Here is a 10444-nt window from a genome sequence, read left to right on the forward strand (position 1 = left end):
TTAGCCAGGAGTTATTTGGATTTGCTCAATCCTTGTTTCCAGACCCATGATTTAGGCCATTTCTGGAAGCAGAATCTTGCATGGCAGATAATGGGCTTTTCTTGCCTGTCCATAAGGAGAAAGATGATTAGATCAGTGGGAATTTTACAGAGCACATTATTAAATCCTTGGACATTAAAAATTTCAGTTACTTGGAATGCTCACGGTAGAAGCAAACTGCAGATGACATTCAAGAGCATATTTGATGAAAATGTTAATACTAATATTTATTTTTATTAATGTTATTTTATGTAATGTTATTCTCTAGGGAAATTAGAGTTATTAGACCTTTCTTTCTTCCTCTAAATCCTTTTGTTGTGCTCTAAAAATCTCTTTTTTTTTTTTCTGGTTACAGAGTAGTAGATCTTCATTGTAGAATATTTTAAAAACACAGAAAAGTATTAATTTTTTTTAAGTACTTATGATTCTTCGATCCTGAGGTCTTCATTTTTTAAGACAGTCAACAATGAACATCATTTGAAATTTTGTAAAGCTTTAAAACATTTTCTAGGGGATCCCTAGGTGGCTCAGCGGTTTGGCACCTGCCTTTGGCCCAGGGCGTGATCCTGGAGTCCCAGGATTGAGTCCCACATTGGGCTCCTGGCATGGAGCCTGCTTCTCCCTCTGCCTGTGTCTCTGCCTCTCTCTCTCTCTCTCTCTCTCTCTCTCATGAATAAATAAATAAATAAATCTTATAAAACTTTTTCTAAATTGAATGTTTTCCAATTTAAACCCTGATTCATTCTCCCAACAGAAATTTTGTCCTGGGGCACCTGGGTGGCTCAGTCGGTCAAGCAACCGACTCTTGATTTTGGCTCAGGTCATGATCTCACGGTTGTGAGATTGAGCCCGGTGTTGGGGTCCACAGTCAGCACAAAGCTGCTCAAGATTCTTTCTCTCCCCCAATCCTGTGCTCACACACTCTCTTTCTTTCTCTCCTTCTAAGTAAATAAATCTAAATAAATAAATAAAATCCTAAAAAAAAAAGAAAGACAGAAAGAAAGAAAAGAAATCTTGCCCTAGCATCAAGATTCCTTGATGCCACACATCAAAGGTTAGTTCTAAAATGACTCCTTTCCAGATACATGGACAAGATAATCCAGGCAAGAGGTGGTTTTAGCCCTGTTCATTTCCCTGGGGTCTTGGTAAAACCAATATTTGCTTTTTAATGTATAATCAATGAATACAATCTAGAACCATGCATACAATTGAGGGGATTACTCAGCAGTAATAATAAGAGAATATATTCAACAAATTAGAAGATGAAGTATCAGCCCTGGTTGCAATGGAATCTTGAGAAGTCAATATTTTGAATTGGATAGATTGTTGCTCTGGGCAAAATGATGTTTCTGAAGTGAGGGGCAAGAAGAGGGGGAATATCTGGTAGGCAGCTAACCGTGTCTGCCAGGAAGATATTACCCCCAGAGCTAGTTGGGGCCAGTCTAGGACAGTACCTGAGGCCTCTAGCCCTACCTCCCATGAGCTGTGAGCTAATTATGCCCACTTTTCCATATAAACCTAATGCCAGGTCAACAAGACAGTCATGTGTTAGAATTACTCAACATAAATAGTGAAAGATAAAGCAACAGTCTTTTAAGGGCACATCGAGTTTTTACTGAGTCAAATCATGTAGGTGCATTTATGACTATCTCCAACAGGCTTTTTTTTTTAAGATTTCATTTATTTATTCATGAGAGACAGAGAGAGAGAGAGAGAGAGAGAGAGAGAGAGGCAGACACAGGCAGAGGGAGAAGCAGGCTCCATGCAGGGAGCCCGACGTGGGACTCAACCCTCAGGTCTCCAGGATCATGCCCTGGGCTGAAGGAGGCGCCAGCCTGCTGAGCCACCCGGACTGCCCTCCAGCAGACTTTTTAAAGCCAGGTCTTTGGAAGCAAATTCTTTCCAGCTACAGCTAACCTAAGATAGATGTCTAGAACCAGTAGTTTTTCACCTTAGCTATTTCTAAATTGAAAACTATACCCTGCTAATGAACACATATAGAAAAAAAAAAACCTGATTTATTTAATTCAACAGATTTTTATATTGCTACCACTTAATTCTACAGGCTTGTATATAGATATGACTTTAATCTGGTAGACATCATTCACTTAATGTGCTTCAGATATATCTTGATTCTAAAATTCTCTCTAAAACTACATTTCTATGACTTTTTCTTAGCCTTATGTCTTCTGATCCCAGTTTGAAAGTAAAGGTATTCTCCATTAATTCCTGCCACCTTGAACCACTTCTAACCAGAGAACTTGCTAATTATTCTTCACCTTCTCTTTCCTCCCATTTATCACCTCAATTCACTCATGCTAGCCTATAGACTGGGAGAAGTGTCTAGAACTATAAAAGAGATATTATTTAGAACAACAGCTGTCACAACAAGGTTTTGTTTTACTGCAGCCTTGCCCTTCTTTGCTCTTTTCTGCAAGTGAGTGGCTAATTGCCCAGAATTTCTAAGATCTGGGGTTTAAAACTCCACTGTCTCTAGGCTGTTCCTATTATTGGATGAGATAACTACATTTGGCAGAGGTGCATATAGCTGTTTTGATAGCAGAGAACATTAATTTGCAACCACGGCTGCACAGAAAGAAGGAAATGCAACTGCTGTCCTCCTGGGAGAAGCCACTTAGGCAAGAAAATAAATAAGAGGATTTTGATTATATTAGGAGCTCTTATGCTTGTGCCCAGGGAGGCTCCATCTTTAAACTCTTGTCATTTCATGTTTACACAAAAATTATAATGGAAGAAAAAAGGCTCATAGTTTTCTGTATAAGCATTTCACATTTAAAAACTCTATCCATGTCCTATTGGGGTAATACAAGCCACGGTTTGCATTTGCTCCTTATTTCATCTCATGAAATGGGATAACAAATGTAAAGGGCCCAGCACTATCGATGGCACACAATAAGACACCTAGAAGTGTCTTTTTTCTTACCTTCTCCTTCTTTCGCTTCAATCTTATTGTCCCTGCTCCTTGTCAGAAGTCATATCATATCTGAAGAGAATCCAGAACTCCACATACCTGGGCTAGAGTCGGTTGGAACCAATGAATGGAACACTCTAGTGTTGGGCATCAGGCTCTCCCAGGCCCCGCTAGTTCCTGTGTGCATCATGGCTCTTCATTGTTGGCTTCAAGGAATCCACGTTCATGCAGTTTGCTCTTCCCCCACCCACTACAATTAATTCAACAAATGGAGTGTTGGCCCAGTCGAAGGAGAGATATGCCCATGATAACTTTTTTTTTAAAAAAAACATTTTATTTACTTATTTGAAAGAGGGTGGGAGAGAGAGAAAGACCGTGTAAGAGAGCACAAGCAGGGGGAGCGGGAGAAGCAGACTCCCTGTGGAGCAGGGAGCCCAATGTGGAGCTTGATCCCAGGACCCCGGGATCATGACCTGAGCTGAAGGCAGACACTTAACCAACTGAGCACCCAGGCGCCCGCACATAATAACTTTAATAATAATACTGTTGCCCCGCACTAGGTGATAATACTAAAACAATTAAAACCATTATTGGTATAGCTGATAGTTATTGAGCACTTATTAGATGCCAAACACATGTGCTAAATGTTTATACATATAGGATATACTTTTTTACTGAATGGCCCCAGTAAAGTAGGTTTTAATCTAGGAACATCTTAGCCTCCTTCAAAGACAGTCTGTCAGACATTGGACAATGTCAGATCTCTATCTCCCCTGGTCACTTTTAATTAAGAAAACAGGCCCAATTCAGGTCCAGTCTAGACTAAAGCAACACTTCCAACTCAGATAAGGTTAAACCTGCCTGGATCCCTAATGGCTTCCCAGTTCCCATCTGCAATCCCCATGAAGACCAGCTGTGCCTGACTTCATGAGCTGCCCCTGTAATTGTTCAATATCCTCCTCTCTTTATTTGAGCAAGCTGGCAAACTTACAGCCAACCTTCCCTGACTAGAAGAAGATGGGCAATAAATTCTCAGCAGAGCTTTTGAGTAACAAGACACTTTGGCTGCTGCAACCACACTGGCCTCCACCCAAGTGCTCTGGCAGTAATTGGCTGCCTTTTGCTACCTTTCTCCCTTGGAGAGCTCACGTGTGGTGGGGTCGTGATTTTTTTTTTTACATCTTTGTGGAAAGCGATGTTGGGGCTGAAGCTTCAAGTAGGCACCAAGAGAGAGGGTTTTTTGAGGAGGATATTTGGGGGAAAACTTCACCCTCAATCATGTGCTTTTGCCCTCTTACCTCCAGTGAGACAGGGTTACTGGGCAAATTTATGCAGCCCCATGAAGCTCGGTTAATCTCTGGCCTTCTCTTGCACAGTCTGTTGGGGCCATGATTGCTGGATCTCACAGGCCCCTCTTTGTAAGTCCTTGGGGATGTGTCTCATTCCACCCCTCAACTGTGGGGTTCCTTATCACCTACGGTCTCCACCTTGGAGAGTCAATTGAGAGCTGACTTGACAGGATAAGTCCTCTCCCACATTCTGTTGCACAGACACTCTCTGACTTAATCCTCTCAACAGCCCTCTTAGGGAGACAGATTCCTGCCTCACAAACAAGGAACTGCAGGGAGATTGAATATCTTACCCTAGATCACATACTCAGCAATGCCATTACAGGATTAAAACCCACGCTGGTCTAATCCCCAAACCCGTTCTTCCCATGACAGCCTGGCAGAGAAGGGGGGAAAAAATCATAACATAAACCAGGCTGTGAGGGGTGAGCCTGCAAAGTTTGTGCCTCTGCGATGGCAAGTGCTCCCACAAAGCTGCAGGCAGGAGAAACACTTGGGAGGTTGATGGGATCTGGTCTCAGAGGCAAGATTATGTGACATGCATGGAAAAATGGTGAGAAGTTTGGACTCTGCCAGAGATCGTCAGAGTTTTGAGCAGGGAAGTGATTCCCTCCTATCTCTGCTCCCGAGATTGTCCAGGTGGTAAGTTGGAGAAGAGGTGGAGGTGAGCGGGGCTGCAGTTAGAAGCATAATGCAGCCGTCTGAGGGACAAGGGGTAAGAGTCCAGGAGCCAGTACTAGTGGGGAGGGAGGAGGGGGAGGGACAGGTGCAGGAGAAAAAGTAGTGACCAGTGGGGACACACAGATGGAATCAAGACAGACAGAAAAGTAGCATGGGTGCTCTCCAAGGTGCCCTGGAAAAAAGCAGATCCACAGGCTTCCCTCGTGAGCCCAGCCCAACTGGCACACAAGACAGAGATGCTGAGCTCTGCAAAGGTAAGGTAAATGTTCAGCAAAACGCATTCCTGCCGCATTGGACATGTGTTTGTAATGGATTCCCAGGCTGCTAACGGCGCTGTTAGTGACCTGTGGGGAGTTCCGGTCTGTGGATGGGGCTACCTACAAATCTTGGCTGTCACTTGTAAAGTATGCAGAGTGAGCCCGGGCTCGCCCTTGTCTGTTCTTTTTAAAATCAGATGCTGGAGTCCTTAGAGTGTGTGTATGTGTGTGCGTGTGCACATGCGTGCACGTGTGTTGCCCAGGATCACGTCTGAATCACTTTCCCTCTGTGTGCAGCAGACCACCTTCCCTGCCCGAATCAGGTCGCCTTGTTACAGCCAGAAAACTCCACGTCAGGCATGAAGCTTTTCATTCTAAATCAGCCTTTGCTTCTAACTTAGTTCCACACAACCGTGTCCATTAATCAACATCTCATTCAGCCAGAGGTCCTTCCAGGCTTCGGTACCTTGGTGTGGGGGTGTCTGACTCGGGCTTCCAGATGAAGTCCACATTCCTGATGCCTCCAGCTCTTCATGATCTGCTCCCTTCCTGCCCTTCCAGATTCATCTTTTACCACTCAATGGTTCCCTTTCTTCTCAGCCTTTCTGAACTTGAAGTTCCCCCAACATGCTTCTTCACACCCAGGGGCAGGAGTCTGCTTTGTTCCTTCTGCTTGAGATGGCATTCAATGCCAGCATCATGCACACCCCATCCTTCCTCATCCCACATCAACTCACCCTTACTGTTCAGCAGAGGCTAGACCTCATCCAAGGAGCTGTCCCTCCCTCGCTGCTCTGAGTTTCCTTTCCTTCTGTGTTCCCATGGCATTGCCACAACATGTTCACACTGGATTTTAAAGTACTTCCCCCCTCGTTATAAAAGACACTCAGATTTATTGTAGGCAATTGGGACAATTAAAAGATTTTAGACAAAAAGACTTAAAGGAGAAAAAAATCACATATAAGCCAACAACTTGGGGTTATAAGCCGTGTTAATATTTAAATGCATTTATTTCCAGCATTTTTTCTATACATATATTCATATACTTTTGCATACTCAGGAAAGGAAAAAAATCAAATGCTGCAAAAAACAACAGAGAATATTGGCTGACAATAGTTTAGTGAACGCAGTGTTTCTAGGTGACTGGTAACTTTAATAAATCATTCAGAAAGTTTAAAAATCAGATTGCAAGGGGTTTTTTTTAGCATCAGCTTAACAAAAATACATGATAGAAATTGAATGCTTAAACAAATCTGTTTAAACAGTTTGTATTCTCTCTCTCTCTTTTTTTCATTTGGCATTTTATAACATCCTAAAACTTCTTTGAAAATGCATTGTTAGTCTATAATCCTCTGTTTCATGATTCTCACAATATTAGAGTGTTTGCTTACTTTTTGGTATTCCCTACAAGATTACAAGCGTTTTAAAGACAGATCCTATGAATTCTATCATTTTTTATCTAGTACCTAACACAGTCTGACTGGTTAGCATGTAATAAAATGAATGAATGAAAGATTACCTCACTCTTCCTGAATTCTTTACTCAGTCAACCAACCCCTATTTGTTATCTATGCTGAGTTGTCCAAGACTATGCTTGAGTCTATAGTTCTGGTGGATGCCAGAAGTCTCCACTAGCCACATAAGCCTGACCCTTCCGAGTGCTGGGAGTGCTGCTGGCAGGAAGCCCTTGGGGATTGCCTCTGAAAAGGAGCTGCTTTGTCCAAGGGCCACCCCCTTGGTGCCCTGTATCCAATGACTGGTCCATGGAAGTATAAAGCTCTGGCTCCCAGGCCCCAACTCTTTAGAGTTGTCCCAGCTTCAGAACGCCGCTTAGTGTCTGCTGAGGCTGCCACAAAGACCACATCACAAGTCATCTTCTCCCTTTGCCCAGACCTACTTCCTTTTCCTTCCTTGGGTGTCGACTCCAGCAGCACTCCTCTCCATCCCCAATAAACTTCCTGCACTTCCTCAGAGTCTGCTTCCTGGAGAATCCAACCTGCAACAGTAAGGACCTAGAAGATGAGTATACATAGCTCTAACTTGGGTTTTATGCCTTTCCAGGTCATAGGTCATAAGCCTCTTGAACAGAGACCACATCTTACATGTGTCATGGCACTGGGCCTCCCCACAGTCCCTAGTACATAGAACATTCTCAGATACACCTTCCCTCCCATGGAAGGATGATAATGAATGGAGAGGTATGTGTGAATATGAGAAATTCTGAGTAAGCATCAGCTGAGTGCTGACGGATTAAGGGAATTAAAGGCGAGAATGGCCAATAGGTGGTTTCTGAGTTTCAAGTCTGAGAGACTGAGGGAAATGCTGCTGGGGGCAGTTAATTTTGTGGGAAATTGGTTTGAAAGTAGTTTAGGGCAAACAAGTTGCCTTCAAAGTATGTCAGAATCTTCAAGAGGAAATGTCTGATAGGCAGTAGTTGATATAAAACCAGGTCTTATGCATGAGACAGTATGGAAATATAGACTGAAGCACCATGGATTCACACTGAGGGAAGAATTGAAACTGTGAGAATAAGGAGAGTCTCAGAGGTATTTTTTTTCTTTTGAAGTTTAGAAACAGACCCATCAACTTACTGCTTCTCGATTAAAGACGGGGAGAAGAGGGGGAAGTCAAACATATAAGGAAGAGACTCTGTATGGTGTAGTGTCTCTAGAAACAAAAAGATAAAAATTTCAATAGTGATTTCCTTCAGTTAATTTGGCTCAGTCATATTAGAGCTGTGCATTGAGTTATCTGTTCCATGATGCAAGTACAGTATAGGACACACAGGCAGTGCAGGGAGCAGGACAAGACTTCAGGGAACATACATCCTCAGAGAGGAAGAAAACTAGTAAGAATACTGGAAAAGAGGAATAGCCAATGGGCACTAAAAAGCCCTTGGAACTTAAATACATGATAATGGAGATTTTAAATGTAATAGAATTGACAGGTAATTGGTGAACTCTTCCAGAAAACAGAATAGGCAAAAATGTAGAGAAGCGAAAGTGGAGAATGAATTCAGCAAGTCTAATTTCTGAAAGATAGGACAGATAAAACAGACCAGGGAATTATCTAAAAAATTATACAAGAAAATGTTCCTGAAGGGTGTGAGTTTTCAGTGTGAATGGATCCAACAAAGGCCCAGCACAATGAATGAAAATTACCCACAGCAAAGCAGGTCATAATATTTTAGTTTTAAGGATAAAGAATAAAAACTCAGAGAAAGCCAGGGTGGGGGTGGGGGTGCGAGGGTACGAGTGGAGAGAACAGTCACATGCAGAACCAGAATGGTATCAGACTCAGTAGCAATACGAGAAGTTAGAAGACCATGGAATAATGTCTTGAGGTCCTAAGGGAAAATACTTTCCAAACGAGAGTCTCATACCTAGCTAAGCTTTCAACCAAAAATGAAGGGAAAAGAAAGATAAGATCTCAGAATGTGTCTTCCAGGTATTACTTTTCAGAAAGTTACTCGAGAAGATGCTCCACCAAAACAAGGTAGAGGTTTTGGCTCCACCAAAACAAGCAAGACACGAAGTTAACAACAACCATAACAACAAACACACAAAAATTAGAGGATCCAGGGTGCCTGTGTGGTGTAATCGGTTGAGCATTCAACTCTTGGTTTCCGCTCAGGTCATGATCTCATGGGTTATGGGATAGAGCCCCGAGTTGGCCTCCGTGCTCAGTGGGGAGTCTGCTTGAAGACTCTCTCCCTCTGCCCTTCCCCCTGCCTGTGCACTCTCTCTTGCTCTATCTCAAATAAATAAATCTTAAACAAAATAAATTAGAGGATCCCATAGGGTAGAGAAGAAAAAAATTCCAGTGATGATTAAGGTGGAGAAATATGAGAGCTGAATTCTGATCTCCCATAGCAGGAAGTTAATGAGCAATATCTAGACCTGAAAAATAAATAGCAGTATAATATTTTTATTTAGAAATGTGAAGGAAATAATGGGAGAAACAGCTAAAGAGATGAAAGGAATTTCCTGGAATCTCATGGAAGCAGGAATTGGGGGAGGGGGTTGGTTGGGAAAGAATTGCTGTTTTTCTTTAGAGCTCTTGTAGTAGTAGTTGACTTTTAAACTAAGCATGTTTCATACAAATAAAATTTAAATAGGCAAAAATCCATTAATATGCCAGAAATCATTTGTAAATTGTGTGTAAAAACAGCCCCCATACCAATGTTATTAGAAGTAGTATTTCAGAGGAGAAAGTAAGCCCCTCTGAAATCAAATGTCTTTCTTCTTCTGCAAATGGTTTTTGAGCAAATTCTTGGGAGCCCATCAATCTGCCAATTAGAAGAAAATGTAAGAGTAACAGCAGGAATCATGACTGCAAGGAAACAGTTACCATCCTATAAAATTATGGCCTTTACCAAATTAGAATAAACCTGTCAAGACAATGTTTAACTATCTTTATGTAAAAATCAAAATGGTCTGACTTCAACTGTCAAACAGACTCTTTCAACTTGTCCGTAACAAAGTGCTCCCTGAGTAAGTCATATATTTCAAGTTGCTTTTGCAGTCTAGGGGGATGCAGCTGGCGGGCCCATGAATCCAGAGGGGCGGCCTTCCTTATGGCTGCCTCCGGTGTGCTGCACATTGGCTGGCTCATTTAGTTGGCCTGGCAGTTTCGGCAGACTGGGGGGATGTCACTCCTGCAGAAAAACTATGAAGTAAAATATCATTGCACCTACCTCACTGATCAATAAAACAAAATAAAAAATCTAGCTCTTCCATTTGGATGAGAGGCAATTTTCTGTGGCTTCTCACATTTGCTAGAACTTTACAAATATGTATCCTCCAAACCACCGGATGAGACAAATCGGTACAATACTAGTTATTTTTATGTGCTGCTCCATCCTTTATACAAAGTATCTCAGATCACTTTAAAGTGAGAGAGCAGAATGGAGAGGGTGATTTATAGAGCCAGGGACAAGGCTTATGCTGCAGAAGTAGGGAATGGTTCACTAAGGATTCTGGGAAAGGAAGGGTGGCTGAGAGGCCGACTACGTGTGCAGCACCTTGCAGGGACGGGGGAGAATTGTAGTGGGGGTCACAACTTCAGTCTTGGAGCTGAGGAGCTCATCATGAAGGGCTGATCAGAACTAGAAGATAGATGGGCACCAAAAAAAAAAAAAGTTGGAATGCTATAAATCTCTCTGCAGTCCTTTCTTTTTTAAAAGA

The sequence above is a fragment of the Canis lupus genome, chromosome 14 (assembly GCF_003254725.2).
Source record: "Canis lupus dingo isolate Sandy chromosome 14, ASM325472v2, whole genome shotgun sequence".
Lineage (NCBI taxonomy): Eukaryota > Metazoa > Chordata > Mammalia > Carnivora > Canidae > Canis > Canis lupus.